Source organism: Schistocerca americana, chromosome 2 (assembly GCF_021461395.2).
Source record: "Schistocerca americana isolate TAMUIC-IGC-003095 chromosome 2, iqSchAmer2.1, whole genome shotgun sequence".
Taxonomy (NCBI): Eukaryota; Metazoa; Arthropoda; class Insecta; order Orthoptera; family Acrididae; genus Schistocerca; species Schistocerca americana.
Genome location: NC_060120.1, coordinates 491,192,133 through 491,215,078, shown reverse-complemented (window position 1 = coordinate 491,215,078; position 22,946 = coordinate 491,192,133). Strand labels below are relative to the sequence as shown.

Sequence of the window (22,946 nt, the reverse complement as noted above, 5' to 3'; positions counted from 1 at the left end):
GGTCACGGACGCACTGGCACTCAAACAAGTACGAGGCGTACCCCGAAACTAAGGTCCGTTTGATCATAAAAAATAAATTTATGAGAAAAGCTTTTTTATTTACAGCAATATTTATAACATATCTACTTTATTTTAGCCACATAATCGCCGCTCTCATCTACAGGGTGGTCCATTGATCGAGACCGGGCCAAATGTCTCACAAAATAAGCTCAAACGAAAAAACTACAAAGAACGAAACTTGTCTAGCTTGAAGAGGGAAACCAGATGGCGCTATCGTTGGCCCGCTAGATGGCACTGCCATAGGTCAAACGGTTATGAACTGCGTTTCTTTAAATAGGAACCCCCATTTTTACTACATATTCGTGTAGTACGTACAGAAATATGAATGTTTTAGTTGGGCCACTTTTTTCGCTTTGTGATAGATGGCGCTGTAATAGTCACAAACATATAGCTCACTATTTTAGACGAACAGTTGCTAACAGTTAAGTTTTTTGAATTAAAATACAGCACGTAGGTACGTTTGAACATTTTATTTCGGTTGTTCCAATGTGATGTACCTTTGTGAACTTATCATTTTTGAGAACGCATGCTGTTACAGCGTGATTACCTGTAAATACCACATTAATACAATAAATCCTCAAAATGATGCCCGTCAACCTTAATGCATTTGGGAATACGTGTAACGAAATTCCTCTCAACAGCGAGTAGTTCGCCTTCCGTAATGTTCGCACATGCATTGACAATGCGCTAACGCATGTTGTCTAGAGTTGTCGGTGGATCACGACAGCAAATATCCTTCAACTTTCCCCATAGAAAGAAATCCGGGGTCGTCAGATCCAGTGATGGTATGGTGCTTCGACGACCAATCCATCTGTCATGAAGTATGCTATTTAATACCGCTTCAACCGCACGCGAGCTATGTGCCGGACATCCATCATGTTGGAAATACATCGCCATTCTGTCATGCAGTGAAACATCTTGCAGTAACATCGGTAGAACATTACATGGGAAATCAGCATACATTGCACCATTTAGATTGCTATCGATAAAATGGGGCCAATTATCCTTCCTTCCATAATTCCGCACCATACATTAACCCGCCAAGGTCGCTGATGTTCCACTTGTCGCAGCCATCGTGGATTTTCCGTTTCCAGTAGTGCATATTATGCCGGTTTACGTTACCACTGTTGGTGAATGACGCTTCGTCGCTAAATAGAACGCGTCCAAAAACTCTGTCATCGTCCCGTAATTTCTCTTGTGCCCAGTGGCAGAACTGTACACGACGCTCAAAGTCGTCGCCATGCAATTCCTGGTGCATAGAAATATGGTACGGGTGCAATCTGATGATGTAGCGTTCCCAACACCGACGTTTTTGAGATTCCCGATTCTCGCGCAGTTTGTCTGCTACTGATGTGCGGATTAGCCGTGATAGCAGCTAAAACATCTACTTGGGCATCATCATTTGTTGCAAATCATGGTTGACGTTTCACATGTGGCTGAACACTTCCTGTTTCCTTAAATAACGTAACTTTCCGGCGAACGGTCCGGACACTTGGATGAAGTCGTCCAGGATACCGAGCAGCATTTTGATCACAATAGCCATTCATCAACACGATATCGACCTTTTCCGCAATTGGTAAACGGTCCATTTTAACACGGGTAATGTATCACGAAGCAAATACCGTCCGCCCTGGTGAAATGTTACTTGATACCACGTACTTATACGTATGTGGCTATTACATCGCCATCTATCACAAAGCAAAAAAAGTGGTCCAACTAAAAATTCATATTTCTTTACGTACTACAGGAATATCTAATAAAAAGTAGGGGTTCCTATTTCTAAAAAACGCAGTTGATATCCGTTTGACCCATGGCAGCGCCATCTAGCGGGCCAACCGTACCGCCATCTGGTTTCCCCCTTCAAGCTAGACGAGTTTCGTTCTTTGTAGTTATTTCGTTTGATGCTTATTTCGTGAGATATTTGGCCCGGTTACGATCAATGGGCCACCCTCTATACACTGTTTGTAAAGTCTTCAACCACCCTGCATAGAAGTTTGACGCCTGAAAGTTGGACCAGATGGTAACGCCAGTCATACGTTCATCGTCGTTTTCAAATCGTCGTACGCCCAGCCGCTTTTTGAAATGCAAGAATGGGAAGTCATCGCTTTGTGCAAGGTCGGGACTGTACGAAGGGTAATCAAAATATCCCAACGAAAATCTCGACTCTTCTCCCTGGTGTTGGCGCGAGAGTGTGCGTTGTCGTGAAGGATGATTATTGTCGCCAAGGAGGATTATGCCAGACGATAGTTTCCAACAGCTTCCAATTTTGGATCGTACCTCTCAGTTTGTTTTCCGTTTCACAGTATACGTAGCTGTAATTTTTGACCCACGGTCCCTGAAATCAATCAAAAGGTCGCCCTTTTCGTCCTGAAAAACGGTAGCCATCATTTTTCGATTCGAGAACGGAGACTGCTCAGACCTTTTTGGTTTGAATGAACTTGAATGGTGCCGCTGTACCTACTGTTGATTCGATTCTGTGTTGGTGTACGATATCCACGTTTCATCGCCCTAACAATGTCGGAAAACAAATTATCTCCATCCTGTCTACAGAGCTCCAAGAACTGTCGTACACTTCGAATTCTTTGCTCTTTGTGCAGATCAGTGAGAATTTTTGGAACCCACCTCGCACTCGGTTTGTGATATGCAAGCTGCTCAGCGATAATTCTGTAAATTGAGGTGTGAAGAATTTTGGAATTCATTACCCAGACCACTAATCGCAAATCGTCGTTCACTTCGAAGTTTTTGGTTCACTTGATCATCGATGTTCTGGATCAGAATACTGGCCTGCCACTCCGCTGTTTATCGTGAACATTTGAAAGGCCATTTCGAAATTCTCGACACCATTTTCGAACTTGTTTATCACTCATTATTTCAGGTCCTTACAGTTCGCATAACTCACGGCGGATTTCAGCAGCTGAAGATCCTTATACCAACAAAAATCTAGTCACATCGCGCACCTCACAACTGGAGGCATCTACGATTGTATCGGTCTCTGCGATCTGCTCTAACCGACTGGCAAACGACTACTGTATCAAACCAAGACTGCATTAGTTTCCTAAAGAGTCTGTAGACAGCGCTGTATGTGTGAAATTTCATTAATCCTATCATCAGTTAAATATTGGTCACGGAACCTTAGATTTGGAAGACACCTCGTAATTTATATTCCTGTATTCCTGTTTCCACTGAACATTTCTGTGTTGCCTTCTTTCGTTGATCATTTTTAGCATTTTAACTGTTCGCAGTTACCTTCTTTGTACCTACATTTGTCAGTCAGCTTCTTTGATTAGGCTTTTCAGAGACGTCCATTCCTCTTCAACTGAACTGATTACTACGGTATTCATTACCGCAGTATCCACAGCCTTAGAGAACTTCAAATGCTTCTCATCATTCCCCAGTACATCATTATCCCATTTCTTTCCACGTTAATTCTTCCAGGCGTTTCTCTTAAACTTCAGTTTACTCTTCATCAATACTAAATTGTGATCTGAATCCATAACTGCTCCTGGGCATGCAATACAGTCGAATACCTGATTTCAGAATCCATGATGTAATCCAGGTGGAATCTTCCCATGTCTCCGAGCTTTTTCCGCGTGTACCTCCTCCTCTTGTGATATTTCAAGACTTTATTCGCTATTGCTAGGTGAAATTTATTGCAGAACTCAATTTGTCGTTCTCCCCTGTCATTCCTACCAAACCCACATTCTCCTGTATCTCTGTCTTGTATTCCTTACTTACCTACCGCATTCCAATCCCCCATGATTATCAGATTATCATCCCCTTTATATACTGTATTAGTCTTTCAGTATCCTCATATTCTTAATCCCCACAACTTCGTCTTCTGCTTCTGGTGTCAGAATGTATGTCTGAACTGTTTTTGTTGGCATTGGTTTGCTGTCGATGCTGATGAGAACAATCACTGAACTGTTCACAGTAACTAACTCTCTGCTCAACCTTGTTGTTCGTAACGAATCCTACTTCTGTTATGTCTTATACTCGTCGACCAGAAATCTTTATCATCGTTCCACTTCACCTCAGTGGCCCCCACTGTATTTAGATTGAGCATTATCATTTCCCTTTTCAGATTTTCTAGCTTCCCTACCAAGTGCAAACTTCTGACATTCCACGGCCCGATTCGGAAAAGGCCACCGTTTCGTTCGTTATTGCGTCTTTTTTCATTGTGACCCCTTCGTTAATTTGGATGGAGGGACTAATCCGGAATCTTTAGCCAGTGGAGAGATCATCATGACGCTTTTTCAGTTACGGGTCACATGCCCTGTGGATACACATTATGTGTCTTTAATGCAATGCTTTCCATTGCCTTCTGCATCCTCATGCGGTTGATCACTGCCGAGTTTTTCGCCTTTCAGTGGAAATCTTCCATTCCAAGGGCATGAGGTTTCCCTGAAACTGTGTCTGCTTATTCGCCATCTTTGAGAACGTCGTTGGCAGACCAGGGTGACTCCTTACACCGGAAGTCTTCGGCCACCATTGCTGATGACCTTTATTCAAAATCTAAACAACGGCTGGGTGCGAATCCGGGATCTAAGAGATTCTGATTACTAGTCAAAAACACTAACTCTAGATCACGGGCTCACCGCGGTCGTAGTTCCTTACTTCACGTTCAGTGTCAACTGTCAGCCTATACATAAATTGTCTATCCTCAGCTTTCAGATATTGAAACTTTCTATAGACAACACCTGCAGGAACAGCCTCAGGGAGATTTCAGACGTTATCCACCACATCATTTATGAATTTTGTTGGCGCGTTTGTAGTAGGCATGACATCAAACACGGACGAATTAAGAATCTCGCTATGGGAATTGTGATAGCTTGGCACAGTGCACAGATAAGTGCAACAGTAATGCTCGGGTAACTTAAATGGGAATCTGCGATGGAAAACTACGCAATTGGCATAAAACACTGTTGAGCAAATTTTGAGAACTTCTATTCGAAGAAGATTGTGTGACCATTTTGCTGTCACCGTCAAATGTTTCGCATAAGGCTCATAAGAAAAGATAAAGGAGATTAGGGCACGTACAGCAGAGAAGTCATTCTTCCTTAGCTCAACCCATGAATGGAATAGGACAGAAAATTCATAATATTTGTACCTTTTCTCATGCAGAGTACAATGAGTTGTTGAGTATATACAATGTGTAACAGAATGACTTTTCAATAATTTGGAGATTGTAGAGGGAGACATTTTGATTGTTCAGATGTAATAATTTGTAGCCCGAGATGTGAAATAAAGTTTTTACAACACTGCCCTTTATCCATCTACATCTACATGGATACTCTGCAAATCACATTTAGGTGCCTGGTAGAGGGTTCATCGAACCACCTTCTCTATTATTCCAACCTCGTATAGCGCGCTTAAAGAATGAACACCTATATCTTTCCGTACGAGTTCCGATTTCCCTTATTTTATCGTGGTGATCGTTCCTCCCTATGTAGGTCGGTGTCAACAAAATATTTTCGCATACGTAGGAGAAAGTTGGCGATTGGAATTTCGTGAGAAGATTCCGTCGCAACGAAAAACGCCTTTCTTTTAATGATGTCCAGCCCAAATCCTGTATCATTTCTGTGTCACTCTCTCCCATATTTCGCGATAATACAAAACGTGCTGCCTTTCTTTGAACTTTTTCGATGTACTCCGTCAGTCCTATCTGATGAGGATTCCACACCGCGCAGCAGTATTCTAAAATAGAACGGACAAGCGAAGTGTAGCCAGTCTCCTTAGTAGGTCTGTTACGTTTTCTATGTGCCCTACCAATAAAACGCAGTCTTTGGTTAGCCTTCCCCACAACATTTTCTATGTGTTCCTTCCATTTTGAAGTTGCTCGTAATTGTAATACCTAGGTATTTAGTTGAATTTACGGCTTTTAGATTAGAATGATTTATCGTGTAACCGAAGTTTAACAAGTTCCTTTTAGCACTCAAGTGGATGACCTCACACTTTTCGTTATTTAGGGCCAACTGCCACTTTTCGCACCATTCAGATATTTTTTATAAATCGTTTTGCAGTTTGTTTTGATCTTCTGATGACTTCATTAGTCGATAAACGACAGCGTCATCTGCAAACAACCGAGGACGGCTGCTCAGATTGTCTCCCAAATCGTTTATATAGATATGGAACAGCAAAGGGCCTATAACACTACCTTGGGGAACGCCAGAAATCACTTCTGTTTTACTCGATGACTTTCCGTCAATTACTATACACTTTCGGTAGGCTAAATGCAACACAGAAATACTGTTACTTGACAGTAGAGTATAACAAGATACAATAAACCGAATCTTTCGCTTCTGTACTGCAAAATAAATGTTCAAGGTGGCGACTATTAACTTCGTTACCTAATAACGGCGAACCATATTTTGCCTGAGTGTAAGATTCCGCGCTTCCTTCTGACGATATCAAACTCTTTGAAGATGCACTCAGTAAGCCCAGGACCAGTTCCTACTGGCGTCGAGTACACAAGGTATTTTGTATAACCGTAGAGGAAAAAGTCAAGAGGGGTGAGGTCAGGGGAGCACTCGTTTCTAGGTTCCCGGTTTAACACACAATACACACAGGGGAGCACACAGGCCTAGGGACGTTCCAGTTACTCGCTGACTTAAATTGTCAGCGAGGTATGCCCTGGCCCCGACGATCAATGTGCACTTGAGGATCATTGTTCAGAAACCACAGACTAACATGCACCTCTCTAACGATCTGGTAAGTTGTTTTGTCCAAAATGGTACTCTCCAAGCGTTTCAGCCTATGTGTTCACTGATAATCTCACCTGGTAACTTTCCGTATAGATAATGCGTTGATTTTCAACAGCCCAGTGGTGGCTGTAGAAACTTTATTTCACATTTCCGGCTATAGGTTCGTTATATCAAAACACTGAAAATTTCATCCTTTACAATCTCCAAAACTTTTAAGACATACTTCTGTTACATCCTTTATTTAGATTTCATACTCAAGTATGGCGTTATGTAGACATGCCAAGATATCTAGGAAGGATACCGTACATAATCTTAATGTTGCTGTGTATGATGGTGTCATCACGGGGTTTGAAATGTGTTTCTTTGAAACCGTAGATTTTATTTTTTACGGTGTGGGTGCAAGTATTGTAAGTTGGGAACGAGCAAAGTAGCTGATGTTTCAGCGTCATCGTGGATGTATAGCGCAGTGGTATGGTGAAGTTGGGGCAATCAGAGATGGTTGATGTCTTGTGTCTTGGAAGAAAGAAGCACGGGTGACTTCTGTTAGGTCACAGGGAGGGGTTGATTCTTTTGAAGGCCTTTTGGAGGGAAAAGGTATGCTATTATCTTTGCCAGGTAGCAAAAGGGATAGCAAAATTTCTGTAGACAGTTTATATTAATAGTTCTGGCAAATTTAAAGTCTTCCTCAGACGCTTATATATATATATATATATATATATATATATATATATATATATATATATATATATATGTATACTGGCGTATATACGAGGGCGGTTCAGAAAGTAACCTCCGATTGGTCACAGTGCGGGTTGTGGGGGGAGTAGCGACACCATCTGTGCGTTCACGCACTCAACAGGTCAGTCGGCATCAAGCCGTGGTCGAGTGAACGCCGTACCTGCGCTATTTTAGTTTTTGTGGCAGTTTGAAATGTGTGCTGCAACAGAAAACCCCGCCAAATGTGAAGTGCGTGCTGTCATAAGGTTTTTTACAGCCAAAGGATATTCTGCAGCAGCTATTCATCGTGAGCTTTGTGCCGTGTACGGACCAAGAGTTATGAGTGAAGGAGTTGTCCGTGAATGGGTACGTTTATTTAAAAGTGGACGAGAAAACGTTCATGATGAAGAGAGGAGTGGTAGACCATCATTGGTGACTGACGAACTCGTTCAGACAGTTGATGCAAAAGTTTGTGAAAATCGACGTTTCTCAATGTCGGAGTTGTCTACTGGTTTTCCACAGATTTCTAAGACTCTCTTGTACGAGATAGTGACAGCAAGATTGGGTTACCGTAAGTTCTGTGCACGATGGGTGCCCAAAATTCTTACCGACCACCACAAAACTCAAAGAATGGCCTCTGCATTAGACTTTCTGTCACGTTATGAGGACGAAGGAGAACCATTGTTAAACAGAATCGTGACCGGTGACGAAACCTGGATTAAGTACGTGAACCCTGAGACAAAAGAACAATCAAAGATGTGGGCACATTCAAATTCGCCTACCAAACCAAGAAAAGCCTCGCAAGATTTTTCTGCCAGAAAACTGATGGCAACGGTGTTTTGGGATGCCAAAGGGGTGTTGTTGGTTGAATTCATGGAACGTGGTACGACCATTAATCAAGACGTGTACTGTGAAACAATAAAAAAGTTACGACGGGCTATACAGAACAAACGCCGTGGTATGCTGACTTCCGGTATCGTTTTTTTTTTTTTTTTTGCACGATAACGCCCGTCCTCACTCTGCTCGCAGAACAACGGCCCTTCTTGAGTCCTTCAAGTGGGACGTTATCAACCATCCACCTTACAGCCCAGACCTGGCGCCAAGTGATTATCACCTCTTCATGCATTTGAAGAAATGGCTCGGGTCACAGCGGTTTGATGACGACGAAGAGCTCAAAGATGCGGTCACAGGCTGGCTCCCGGCACAAGCGGGTGATTTTTATGCAGAAGGAATTTCAAAGCTTGTGAAGAGATACGATAAGTGCCTCAATCGCTATGGAGACTATGTAGAAAAATAGTGCAAAGATGTAGTTGTAAGATGTATATATTAAAATATTTTTATTTAACTTGGTGTATTTTTTTAAATCAACCGGAGGTTACTTTCTGAACGGCCCTCGTATATATATATATATATATTATTTTCCCTAGTCACTGATATTCTGTTTTATGTTACCACTATGCCCATTCTACTAATGTAGCAAAGATCAGTAAAGCACAACTGGCTAAACCATTTCCTTATTTTTCATTATGTGTGACTGGACTTCTGTATTGTTTCCAGTCCATTTAACAACAGTGTAAATAGCAATAAGTACAACCTTTGTTGCAGCGTAGTACGTCAATCACAACGCGATTACGAGCAACATGGTGTTCACGCTTACATTTCGGCATGTAAAATAGCGACGCGTTTTGCTAATTTCAAGTGTTAACTTCGCTTTGCAATTTATCGCGATGTAATTGACGTATGCGATGCAACCTACGCCATTCTTTTTGTGATTTTTCGTGTTACTGATTGTGTAAGAAATAATATGGAGTGTCCGTTTAAGAAAACGTAATTTTTTGTTGAAAATAATATTTACTTACGTTTTAGAATGTTTCATAGATTTTACTTTTATGAGTCGCTGCCTTACATTCATACCCGTGAAAGTCGGTTTTCAGTATCTATTGTTGTTCCAGAGATATTTGCACTGAAAAGTTTAAGTGGGCAACCCTGTATCTACAGGGTGATTTTTTCCACCGCGTACAAGCTCCAGGGATTGATAGATGAGACGATACGGAACAAGAGAGGTCTAATGAACTTATGTCCAGAAATGCATGATTTCCATGCTTTGTTACAGAAACTGCGGTCTAATACGCGCTGTACCAGGTAGCCACAGATCCCACGTGCGTGGCTTCCTGCAAGAGAGTGGTACTGTTCCTCATATGTCATAACCTAGCGTCCTCTCCTTCCACAGTACTTGGTAATGTTGTGCCCGATTCACTTCTCTTGTTGACTCAAACTGTATTGGAGATGATACAGCGTTGTACAAAATGGCTCCGTATTTGAATCCAGAACTTGCCCACAGGGTGTTTACTTACGGAAAGGCAAATGGCAGTGGGCAGCAAGTTTGCACCAGGAGACCTATCCCGATGACAACAACCACACAGCATTCAACGTTTGCAACAGTGTTTCGCCGTTTGTCTGAGATAGGGTCGTCTCAGGAAGCAGGAACTAATGAAGGACGTACCGTAATGTTCGGACGCCAGACTTGAGGAAAAAGTGGTTAACACTACGGAAGGCAGTTGCCGTGTCAGTACCAGGCAGTTGGCCCGCCAGTACAGGGTAAGCCAAACGACTGTGTGGAGCATTTTCCGTAACAATTGTTACTACCTTATCACTTACAGCGTGTGCAGGGCTTACTAGCGACAGACTTTCCACATCGGGAGCAGTTTTGTCACCAGTTTCTTTGCCAGACATCCACGATTCCGGGATTTGTGTCATCCATCCTATTCACAGTTGGGGCCACCTTACCGCGGTGGGAATAGTATGCAGAACTACCATGGTACGGTGACACCAAATCGTTGGCATCAGCGCAGCTTGAATATGTGGGTCGAAATTATTGGCGACCGTATGTTAGGACCAGTCTTCCTTCCACGTCGCCTAACAGTCCGGAACCATCGGCGTTTCTTGCGGATGACTTTGCCTCCCCTGCTGGAAGAAGTGCCACCGGTGATTTGAAGTGTTATGTGGGTGGTACATGATAGTGCTCCAGCTCACTTCGCCGTTAACGTCCGGACGCATCTCAGTCGTGTCTTCTCTAGTCGATGAATCGGACGAGGGGATCTAGTTTCATGGCCTGATCGTTCACCAGGTCTCGACCGGTGCGATTTCTGGTTATGGGCCTGTCTAAAAAGCATCGTGTATGCAGATCCCATTCCAGATGTAGAGGCACTGGAGCAACGTATTCATGCTGCCTTTGACACTGTTCGTATACAGCCTGGCCAACTTGAACGTGTGCGACAGAACATGTTACAGCACGAAAAGTATGCGTTGAGGCACATGGAAATCATTTTCAGCACATAATGTAACTGTGGCTGCCGGTACAGCGCGTATTAGACCGCAGTCTCTGTAACATAGTACGATAGAATAAATGGTCTCTAGCGTGGAAACCATGCATTTCCGAACATAAGTTCATTAGACCTTTTTTGTTCCGCATCCTTCCATCGATCAGTCTCTAGAGTTTGTACACGGTGGAAAAAATCACCATATATAATTGTGTGGGTGTATGTGTGTGTGTGTGTGTGTGTGTGTGTGTGTGTGTGTGTAAAAGAGAGAGATAGAAAGAAAGAAAGAAAGAAAGAAAGAGACAGTCATATAGCACTATTGTGTGAGAGATGCTGCCTTTGGGGCTTCTGAGCTGTGTTCTCAATTACGTGTTTCATTCTCATTGGGCATTGTGGTTATGTGCTTAATTAGTGTATGTCATATAGTTAAGTACGTCTCGGGAAGAATTTGCCAGAGCACTGAAGACCTAAACAGAAGCAAGGGCCTTTGAGTGGACGACATTCACCTAGAATTATTGAGATCCATAGGAGAGCCAGCAATAATGAAACTGTTCCACCTGGTGTTCGAGATATATGAGAAAAGCGAAATACTCTCAGAGTTCAAGAAGAATGTAATAGTTCCAAGGATGGCAGGTGTTGACAGTTATGAGAACTACTGAACTGTCAGTTTAATATCCCACAGTTACAAAATACTGGCAGGAATATTTATAGAAGAATGGAAAACTGGTATAACTCGACTTTGGGGAAGATGAGTTAGGGCTCCGGAGAAGTGTAAGAACACTCGAGGCAATTGAGGGGGTTGCAGGGATCGAAAAGTTGTTTCAACTTGTACAGAAACTAGACCGCAGTTACAGGAGTAGTACGACAAAAAAGAGAAGCAGAGGTTAAGAAGGGAATGAGACAGGGATTTAGTCAATCCCAGATATTATTCAGTCTTTGCATTAAGCAAGGATTAAAGGGAATAAAGGAGGAACTTGGAGAGAAAATTTAAGTTGAGTGGGAGGAAATAAAAACTTTTGGATTTACCGATGACATTCTAATTCTGTCACAGATGGCAAAGGACGTGGAAGAGAAGCTGAACGAATGGGCAGTGCCTTTAAAAGAGGTTCTAAGGTGAACATCAACAAGAGTAAAACCATGGTAATGGTATGTGGTAGATTTAAATCAGGCGATGCTGAGGGAATTAGATTAGGAAAGGAAACATTAAAAGAAGTAGATGAGTTTTGTTATTTCTGCAGTAAAATAACTAATGAAGGCGAAAGTAGAAAGGATATGATATGCCGGCTGTCAACAGCAAGAAACATTTTTTTTTAAAAAAAGAGATTAATTTATTGAGACTTAAATGTTATGAATTTGCGTAAAAGATGGGTCGGTTGATAAGCCACATCTAAGGCATCAAGGAATTGTCAGTTTGGTAATGGAACGAAGTAGTAGTAAAAGCTGTAAAGGGAGACCTAGACATACAGGCAGTACAGGAAAAATGGTTCAAATGACTCTAAGCACTATGGGACTTAACATGTGAGGTCATCATTCCCCTAGACTTAGAACTACTTAAACCTAACTAACCTAAGGACATCACACACATCCAAGCCAGAGGCAGGATTCGAACCTGCGACCGTAGCAGCAGCGTGGTTCCGGATTAAAGCGTCTCGAACCGCTCGGCCATAGCGCGCGGCTCGGCAGCACAGGAGCCAGGGATGTAGGCTGCAGTAATTATTCAGAGATGGAGAGTGGATTTTCAACATCGTCGACTACTGACACAGATACAATTACGCAGAATATCTTCGCAAACATGTGATTGTTCGCTGACGCTTCTGTTGTTTGCAGGAGACAAACGACATAAACGAACGTAAGGAAATACAGAGACTAGGACCAAAATTCCAATGGCTGTGATGAATGACAGCTCTCTTTAAACGTGCATAAACGCAAGACAATGCCTATAACAAAGAGAAAGAAACTGATGTATGTGGTCATATGATTACTGGTGAACATCTTGAGAACGTCACATCATATAAGCATTTATGGATAACGGAACTGGACGATCACGTAAAATCACCATGAGGGAAGGCGAATGGAAGATTAGATTTTTTGGAAGAGTGCCGGTAAAGTGAAGTACATTGCTACACGTTTGAATTCGGTAGCTGCGATAGTTAATCTTGCGACCACGATTCTACAGTGAAGTCATGTAGGGGAGAGCCTAGCAAATTGGCCATGGTGGGCAAAGTCGCCACTGGGGTCCTGGGAGCTATGAGGGGCCGGCATGGAACGAGAAATGCTTTAAGTTATTTTCCCTGGAAGCCTAACCTGTTTGCTGTGCTACTCCTGAGAGTTATAATAATTTTTGTGGATTTTAATTATCCTGACGTAGATAAGTGGTCAGTTTGTGTCTTAGTTGTGGAGAGGGTATGTGACTTGTTTCTTTTTAAGGAAATTGTGTTAAAAGCGTCTTATTTTGACTCCCTAGTCCACTGAAGTTATTGAAATTTCTCTCATGCTATTAGAGGATATACAACTTTTTTGTAATGACGTCAATGCGAGTAAAGTCGCCGTCTCGGCGGTGGCTTCTGACGACTTTGTGTAGGGGTAAACGCAGCGGCCGAAATAAGGGCTCCGCGGCGATACTTACAAAAAGTCCTCAACAGAGTGACCCAGAAGTGGCACGTAAAGAAAGAGGAGAAAAAGAAAGTAAAAAGAAGGAAAAACGGGAATCAGTACAAGAGAAGAAAATCAGTAGAACGGAGAGTGCGAAGAGCAGTAAACCTGCTACGTCGTCCAAACAAGACACTATCAGGGCAAAAGCACCGCAGGCGCAAAGATACGAGCTGGTACCAGTTCTGTAGAGACTGGCCACTTGCGCGAGTTCCACCAGCGCCACGGGCGGCGTTGAGGATGAAGAATCGACTTCGCCTCGGCCAATTGCCGGCCGAGTACAATCCGCCAATGACGGACGACAACGGATAGAAGCCTGCTCAGAAGTCAGAAGAGCAGCTCTCGCCCACTTCGTTATAGATCGTCGTCCAGGGCTGACTTAGGTAGGGAACGTCGTTTAGTGAACTCTTAGAAGCGAACAGCAGTTTTAAATTGCATTTGCTATGCACTTTGAAGTTTACCTACGATTATTTGCTCTTAGCATTGAGGGTCCTTTTTTGTTTCAATACAGCAGTGTTGCAGACTCCACTATTCAACAAGTCACAAAGACAAGTAAACCTTTTAAACTCATTTGTGTGACTTTGTTACTAATTTGTTGGAGTGTTGTAGAACCTTCGTTCTCCTATAGTGTTACCTGACCTGGGGCGTAGCTGTGTAATAGCGGCAGGGAGAAATTGTGCTAGCGGTGTACTGCACCAGAAGCCGTTTCACGAACTCACAAACTCGGCATACCGTAACAACAGTGACAACTAGATCTCCATAGCAACAGCAAAGAGGCCATTTTAAAAAAAGAAAAAAAAAAAAGAAAAGGGGCAACACTAGAAGAGCTCTTTTTGACGAAAATGATGAAGACAGAGAGTGCATGTATTGCGAAGAGAAATTTTCAAATACAAGGCCAGAAGAGCAGTGTATTTAGTGCCACTTGTGGTCCGTTTGGGCCACGAACTCTGAACAGGAGTTGAGGATCACAGTTTGACTTTTATTTGTGAAAGGTGTAAATAATTTAATTCGAATCATGTTTTACAATAACATATACACTCCTGGAAATGGAAAAAAGAACACATTGACACCGGTGTGTCAGACCCACCATACTTGCTCCAGACACTGCGAGAGGGCTGTACAAGCAATGATCACACGCACGGCACAGCGGACACACCAGGAACCGCGGTGTTGGCCGTCGAATGACGCTAGCTGCGCAGCATTTGTGCACCACCGCCGTCAGTGTCAGCCAGTTTGCCGTGGCATACGGAGCTCCATCGCAGTCTTTAACACTGGTAGCATGCCGCGACAGCGTGGACGTGAACCGTATGTGCAGTTGACGGACTTTGAGCGAGGGCGTATAGTGGGCATGCGGGAGGCCGGGTGGACGTACCGCCGAATTGCTCAACACGTGGGGCGTGAGGTCTTCACAGTACATCGATGTTGTCGCCAGTGGTCGGCGGAAGGTGCACGTGCCCGTCGACCTGGGACCGGACCGCAGCGACGCACGGATGCACGTCAAGACCGTAGGATCCTACGCAGTGCCGTAGGGGACCGCACCGCCACTTCCCAGCAAATTAGGGACACTGTTGCTCCTGGGGTATCGGCGAGGACCATTCGCAACCGTCTCCATGAACCTGGGCTACGGTCCCGCACACCGTTAGGCCGTCTTCCGCTCACGCCCCAACATCGTGCAGCCCGCCTCCAGTGGTGTCGCGACAGGCGTGAATGGAGGGACGAATGGAGACGTGTCGTCTTCAGCGATGAGAGTCGCTTCTGCCTTGGTGCCAATGATGGTCGTATGCGTGTTTGGAGCCGTGCAGGTGAGCGCCACAATCAGGACTGCATACGACCGAGGCACACAGGGCCAACACCCGGCATCATGGTGTGAGGAGCGATCTCCTACACTGGCCGTACACCACTGGTGATCGTCGAGGGGACACTGAATAGTGCACGGTACATCCAAACCGTCATCGAACCCATCGTTCTACCATTCCTAGACCGGCAAGGGAACTTGCTGTTCCAACAGGACAATGCACGTCCGCATGTATCCCGTGCCACCCAACGTGCTCTAGAAGGTGTAAGTCAACTACCCTGGCCAGCAAGATCTCCGGATCTGTCCCCCATTGAGCATGTTTGGGACTGGATGAAGCGTCGTCTCACGCGGTCTGCACGTCCAGCACGAACGCTGGTCCAACTGAGGCGCCAGGTGGAAATGGCATGGCAAGCCGTTCCACAGGACTACATCCAGCATCTCTACGATCGTCTCCATGGGAGAATAGCAGCTTGCATTGCTGCGAAAGGTGGATATACACTGTACTAGTGCCGACATTGTGCATGCTCTGTTGCCTGTGTCTATGTGCCTGTGGTTCTGTCAGTGTGATCACGTGATGTATCTGACCCCAGGAATGTGTCAATAAAGTTTCCCCTTCCTGGGACATTGAATTCACGGTGTTCTTATTTCAATTTCCAGGAGTGTATTTAGTTCTTTGTTAAAACAGTTTTAATTTCTTACTTTTTAGTTTAAAACCAAGTGGTCACTTTGCCCACACATGCCACTTTGTGAAATTTGAATTGTTTAAAGTACTTAATTTGATCCTAAGGCAATTAAACTATTCGATATTATACTTCGGTTTTTGGAGATTCTAATCACTCATTTCTACGCATTTGCATCTGTTGCCCTTCAGCTTAAAAAATAGGAATACCTTAGCCTGGGGCACTTTGCCCTGCTGTTACCCATCTTTCGTTTTGCCCTTGAACTTGCTTAAGACGAAAAGAAGTGCCATTGGCTTTGACATTACCATGGGATAAACAGTCTCGAAGGCTTTATACTCTCAGTGTAGATCGAATACTAATGTGGCAAGAATGCAGTCGCAATGTAAAATGTAAAGGTCTATCGAATGGAATAAAAGCTAGAGGCGCTAGGTAACCAGAGCCCCAAGGGCCTGTTCTCTGTCGCCCCCCCCCCCCCCCCCCCCCCAGAGGCGTGGTCCTACGACGGAAGCGCCCTTGCCAAGGAGGACTGGCTGGTCCGGTGCTGCTGTTAACCTCGCACGTTGCAGGACGAGTTCTCTGACGATACTGAAGACGAGGATTTTCTTCGTTCTCTCGCTCCAGTCGGCACTGTCCATTCCAGGCCCGGATTCCCAAGATAACCATCCGACCGCACGTGCTCCCTATGTCAGAAATAAGGACATATAGAGCGATCACAAATTATCGTGCGATTTTAAAAGGCTGTGTTTTCAAAACAATGTATATCCTCTTCACTCCCTAGGTATCATACGTGATACTTCTAGTTTTTATTTTCTTCTCGGGTGGGTATGCAGCTGAACGTTTTCTGGCCTGTGGTATCTTGTACTAGTGATATCTGGCTTGATCGTTCTTCTGCCGAGCACAATGAGGTATCAGCGCTGACTAGAAACTTCGGATTCTGCAACTGCATAGCATGTCTCGGCGAAGTAAAGGTAAAGACAAACAATGGAAACTCCAGGTAGGAAGATCAAAAATGAAGGAAAAGAAAGATTGCTACTTACCGTAAAAATAACACGCTAAGTTGCAGATAGGCACAATTAAAAGACACACAAAAGCTTTCGGCCACATTCCTCGTCAGAAAAAGAGAAACACACACCATTCATTCTCACAAGCAAGCACACCTCACGTACATATGATCGCCAACTCCGGCAGCGTCGGTAAAGGCATGTCTTCTCCAAATTACTTGCGTTTCCACATGTTTTATGATTATAATAAAATTGTACAGACATCCCACGGTTGCCAACGAACTATAAATCAAAGTTATAAGAGGTTTATAAGCTTTAAACTTTTGTATTTCACATATGATACCTCAGGACTCAATGCTGGCTTTGTTTACGTTAGTTGAAGTGTGGTTATATTTTTGCCACTTGATTACCAGGCTTGACTGATCAAGAGATCATTGAGTTGGTCAACAAAAATAAATCAGATGAGTCCGACATAGTTTAATGATTCTGATAATTAAAATGAATCTTTCACGCAAAGAGATCAAACTGAAGAAAGTGCATCGGAAGAGGAAACTGTGCCTCTCGCTCAAAATCGAATGAAACGATTTCTGGAGGGATACAAATGAGAAAGAATGTTTTGTTAAAAGAATTACTGCTTCCATTAGATAGTTTACTTTCGAAACTTGTTTGCCTTTTTTTAGTTTTCACATGAGTGACACTGACGGGAACCTCCGATCTAACATTGCTGCCAGTAAATGGGCAGCCACAAATGAACTCAAGTAACTATCTGAATATTTTTCCAAACACTATCTCCTTCGGTTTTTAAGAATATATCTCAGCTCACGTATTTTAGTCACGTCAGTGAAACAGAAAAATCACTTCATTCTACTTTAGAAGAATTGCACAAGTCTTAGGGAGTCAATATTATTGCAGCACCTTTACGTGTACCACGACGAAGAATGTGCTTGGAGAGGAAAACTAGGTACCCACTAATTTCAGCTAATGTTTCAACGGACAAGTTTTACCTCTTGAGGAATTATCAAAATGGTTCAAATGGCTCTGAGCACTATGGGACTCAACTGCTGTGGTCATAAGTCCCCTAGAACTTAGAACTACTTAAACCTAACTAACCTAAGGACAGCACACAACACCCAGCCATCACGAGACAGAGAAAATCCCTGACCCCGCCGGGAATCGAACCCGGGAACCCGGGCGTGGGAAGCGAGAACGCTACCGCACGACCACGAGATGCGGGCATAGGAATTATCAGAAACTAGTTGGCAATACACAGTTGTTGAAAGCTGTTGTACGAAGTTTTTAGTTTGACCTATCTTGAAATATACAGCAAATCTGAACAATATGTTTAATGTTTGTGACTACTTTTCTGGTAATGAAGCAACATGAAACTGTATGGTTGTGTGTGTCATTGCCCTGCTTAAGTCCTGAGGTATCATACATGATACTATCTACAAAAAAATACTCGATGGTTTCAAAAAATTTTCTGAGGATCGTTCATTGTTAACTAGAGTTAACACAAAGCAATTAATACAAATATAGCTCACTTGCACTTTTAGTATGTGTTTGGGATTGAAGAGGATCTAGAACAGATGTATGTTTCAACATAACAACTATAGTGAAATAACACATATCAGTGTTCGCACTGAAACGTTCTTCAACAACTTTCACATTTCACCTCTGTTGCCAACTAAAAATACAGGATGTTCACTGCGTCGACCGGCTTTGAACTTACATTTAGCACAACTCGTGGTTATCTTTATGAGAAATGTGACAGTGAATATTAAAGTGAGCAAAACCACTGTACTAGTCTTTTCGTTGGAGGTAGCATGTCCTTCAACGTTAAATAAAAAAAAACTCTGAGTAGTGACGACGCATTAAAATATTCGCTCTTTTGTGTAGTGCCAGATTCTTTCGATTACATTAGATACACCTTATGTCCCATAGGTCCATAGTCAAGAGATCCTCAAGAATGTAGAACATATCAGAAAATAAGAACACACATATACAAAAAAAGAAATGAAGTGAAATGTCCATGTCCCTTACGATACCCAGTACAGAGATAGCTACTGAAAAACTATTGAGCCACTGGAAGCGGTAGTTTGATGTATTGGAGTCATATTCCTGGACAGAGGATTTCAAATTGCTGTCTGGCCAGCCAGATCTAGGTTTTCATGTTTTCCTTAAACTGTTTCGGGTGGACACCAGAGTGCTTCCGTTAACAATATCACGATTAGTCTTCTTTCCCATCCAAGTCTGAAACGAGCTTCTATACATCTACACATGTCACTAAATTAAAGTTTCCCACCTCGTTTTTCCGTCTTATGTGAAGGCTAATCTCAGAAACTACTGCAGGGATTTTAATAGTTTCGCTAACAGATAATCTGAATCATGAAGAACGTTTTTGCATATAATTTTTAAACATTTCGTGCAAATTGGCTGAACTATGATGAATCAAAGTATCCATCGCATTTTTCTGTCTGTAAATACTAACACCAGCAACTGTTTAGGGGTTTTATACGGTTTTCACTAATAGATAGACTAATTCACAAGAAAGGTTTGTGTAAACAGTCTGTTACCGCTAAGTAAGACAAGTCACCCGACCCTAGATACTTAGTAGTACCCTTGTGAATCTGGGGCGGTTCGCTAGCATGTTAGTTTTAAAGTCCCTGCTGGTTTTCGGTCTGTATGTGAAGGTTAATGTCAGGAACTAGTATAGGGATTCCGATAGATGTTTGTCATTTGTAGATAGACCAATTTACGAGTAGAGTTTATGTGGATAATTTATAATTATACTAATGATGAGAGTGTAAAATAAGCATTTTTATCTGTTTCATATTTAATTGGCGTTTGGAGAGACATCTCGTAGAAATGATGGGATCTACAAGCTGGTCGCTTTCGGAGAAGGCGGTATCCGATGGGAAAAGAAGTAAACAGCCACCTCAACTCCAGAGAGCAGTGAAGCTTGACCAGAATGTATACAACTATACTTATTATGCTCTATATACATACGAGGGGCGTTCAGAAAGTAAGCTCCGATCGGTCGCGAAATGGAAACGACTATGAAAATCCGATAAAGCTTTGCACAGATGTGTTGGGTAGTGTCTCTAGTATAACCCCAGTTAGTATCACGTCGCTCTTCTCATTTCTGAGCTCGCAGTGAGTGCGTAAAGATGTCTAGAAAATAGTGTCTGCCGCCAAGTACGAGGGCCTGGTGAGAAATTTCGCCTGAAGCTATGCAGCTAACATTACATAACTGTCGTGCTGTTTCTTCTTCAAGACAATTCTCAGCCGCATTCTGCAGGGGCAATGAAGATGCTCCTGCATCGTTTTCAAATGGAAATGTTAGATTACCCACAATACAGTCCGCAATTGTCTCCCCCTGAGTTTCATCTCTGGTCACATGAACCGCTGTCTTTGAAGACAACATTCTGACACAGACAACGAGGTGTAGGCCAGCGTGGAGAATTGGCGGAAAGCACTGGCGGCTGCCTTCTATGATGAGGCTATTGAAAAGTTGGTACAACGCTATGACAAAAGTCTAAGTCAGAACGGTGACTACGTAGAGAAGTAGCAGAAAGGTGTAGCTAATTGTTAGAAGTAAAACATTTCTGATGTTCACTGTGGTTTCAATTTGGCAATCAATCGGAGCTTACTTTCTGAACAGGCCTCGTATATAAATTAACGTCCCTTACTGCGTTTTTCTGTGTGTATGTCAACGATAATCTCAGGAATTAGTGTATGGATTTTGATATGGTTTTCACTAATAGGGAGAGTGATTCACAAGGAAGGTTTATGTATGCAGATTATTACCGCTATACCAGACAAGTCGTCCAGCGTTAGGTATTTAGTGCTGCCTCTGCAAAGCCAGGGCAGGTCGCTAGTATATTCTAAAGATCACGATGCCAAAAGGACATTAAACTATAAAACTGGAAGTCCATTTAGCCCAGTTCTAATTTCCATTCTGACAGTTAAGAACATTAGATGCTGTTGCATGTCTGTTTATTTATCGTGTTGCTTGGGAAAAAAACCGGAGTGTGCTATACCGAGGCTTAACACCTGCAGCGTTAGCAACCGACATCACATCAGTGCAGCAAAGATACCTAACACGCAGGGGACATTTTCCAGAAGACAGATAGCCACACTCCGACTGTCCGCCAGAAGGCGATACAAGCACCACTAGAGGCCAGGAACCACATGGACCTATTCTCTTCCACAACACACGTGATCGAAAATGCACTCAGTTGTATCCTAGCGGCGAGTGGTATTTAGGGCAGCACTTGGACCCGACAAGACAAGTTCGCTCCAAGCGAGTTTGCCGTGCCAGGCACCGATTCTGCAAGGATTCCACAAATCAGGAGACTCACTTAAGAGCCGTCTCCTCGACGTCACTGCCATTTACGTCTGACTTCGTGATCGTGGGAGCGCCCACCTGTGGACTTAGTGTTCGTAGCCTCCTCGCCAAAGAAGATGAGGTCTTTGTCGTTGTGGCAAAATTGAGGACTTGTAAATTTATTCCTGTTTAAATTTGAAATGGCTACACGCTGGACTTAGACAATTTTGCTCCCTACGGTACTTACGCTTTGTCCACTCAATTTTCTACTTTAACACGGAGCATCCTATAGGACTTTGACATTTATACAGTGTGTGTTTAAGGAACTTAGACACAGTGACTTGTTCTATTTTCAGAACTTACTTATTTTAGGTTTTGTTTCAGTCCATGTTAGAGGAGATGTACCATTAATCTTTGATAAACAAACTTGTCCAGGCACTGCTTTCTGGGTATTTTTTGTGCTGTCGTCGGCGGAGATATTATATAATACTAGGGACACTGCTTTCAGTATCAGCGCACAGCCGGTATGTGTGTAAAACAAGCAAAACAAGCAAGCAATATTCTGCGGAGTTAACGTACGGACGTCAATGTACATGGCGCGTAATATTTACCTTGTTACTGGTTTCGTACTTCAGACCAGAGCATCCTCGAAGATTCTTTGTTGGGCAGACAACTCTCACCACTTTTGGTTGGCAATGGAGCCGAGCGGAGCTTTCAACTCTTAATGGGTTGCCATGAATATCTGAACGTGTTCTTGCCTCAAGTGCGGAACTAGTAATGAACAAGCAACGCGCCATATGTGGCGGTTTATCTGTGCATTAAATCCTAAGAGTCGCTGCATCCCCTGCAGGCGATGTCTGCGTTTGCTAATCTTACTGAATGTCCTAAACAGTTAGGGTCAAAATTAGGCTGACTGTAAAGAATCATATATGGAGTGTTTTGAGACAGGGAACTAATGCTCGAAAAGGAATGTCTTAGTCGATAAGAGATCTTCAATAGCAACGTGCAAAAGGCATGAATCTGTAAACTGTTTACCTTTCTTCATCGACGTTGGTGGTGGTACCTTGAGAAAGAGCCCTCCTATTGGGTTCTATGAAGTCGTTGTTAGAAACTCCAGTGGAAATAGAAGAGACTGGTTCATATGGCCCTAGCTATCTGTCCCAGGTTACAGCAGACAACAGGGCTCTGTATATACATCCACATACACACACACACACACACACACACACACACACACACACACACAAATAACCCATTGTACAGTACACGGTGAAGGATACATCGCACCAACACTATCGATTTTCTTTTTCGTTCCACCTACGTACAGAGCCAGGAAAAAATTGACTGCCGATAAGGCTTTGTATGTGCCCTAATTTCTCTTATTCTCATGAAGCCAACGCGAGATATACGTACTGGTCGCCCTAGAATACAAGTTCTCTAAATATACCCAATAGTGTTTCGCGAGAACTAGTCGTTTTCCTTCCACGAACTCCCTTTTACTTTCACATAGCATGTCTGCCACACTTTTGTATTGACTGTACCGACCTGCTACGATCTTTGCAGTGCGCTACTGAACCCGTTAGATGTCTGTTGGAAGCATACTTCATAAAGACTCCAAACACTGGGAAAACGCTTCGGAATTGGTTGCACTTACTTCTTGTATGCTGTCACAGAACTAAGTCTTCCAATCTCCTTC

At 43.2% G+C, this 22,946-nt stretch overlaps 1 protein-coding gene across 1 annotated transcript in view; it reads left to right on the top strand.

Moving 5' to 3' along the window:
• LOC124596637 (tyrosine aminotransferase) overlaps positions 1-22,946 on the top strand; it is a 189,236-nt gene that overhangs the window by 18,501 nt on the left and 147,789 nt on the right. The gene's annotated exons all lie outside the window — the stretch shown is intronic.